We start from the raw sequence: 379 nt of genomic DNA, 5'->3' as shown, positions 1-379 counted from the left end.
ATCTTTCAGAAATCATTCTAATATGCTGATTTGGTGCTCAATAAATATTTTTTATTGACATCAATGTTAAAAATAGTTGTGCTGCTTAATATTTTTGTGGAAATTGTGGCAAATTTTTTTTCAGGATTCTTTGATGAAAAGAAAGTTAAAAAGAACACCATTTATATAAAATGGAAATCTTTTGTAACATTATAAATATCTTTACTTTCAATTTTGATGTGTCCTTGATGAATAAAAAAGTATTAATTTCTTTAAAAAAAAAACACACACATACTGACCCCAAACGTTTGAATGATAGTGTTTGATAGCCTGAAGTTTGTTAATCTGTGTTTTCTCTCTCTCTCTCTCTCTCTCTCTCTCTCTCTCTCTCTCTCTCTCT

General features: G+C 28.5%; 1 protein-coding gene across 1 annotated transcript in view; it reads left to right on the top strand.

The window, feature by feature from the left end:
* LOC107675332 (leucine-rich repeat and calponin homology domain-containing protein 1-like) overlaps positions 1 to 379 on the top strand; it is a 40505-nt gene that overhangs the window by 33927 nt on the left and 6199 nt on the right. The window lies entirely within an intron of this gene.

This window comes from Sinocyclocheilus anshuiensis, unplaced genomic scaffold (genome assembly GCF_001515605.1).
Source record: "Sinocyclocheilus anshuiensis isolate Anshui unplaced genomic scaffold, SAMN03320099.WGS_v1.1 scaffold656, whole genome shotgun sequence".
Taxonomy (NCBI): Eukaryota; Metazoa; Chordata; class Actinopteri; order Cypriniformes; family Cyprinidae; genus Sinocyclocheilus; species Sinocyclocheilus anshuiensis.
This window is presented reverse-complemented; position numbering and strand designations above follow the sequence as displayed.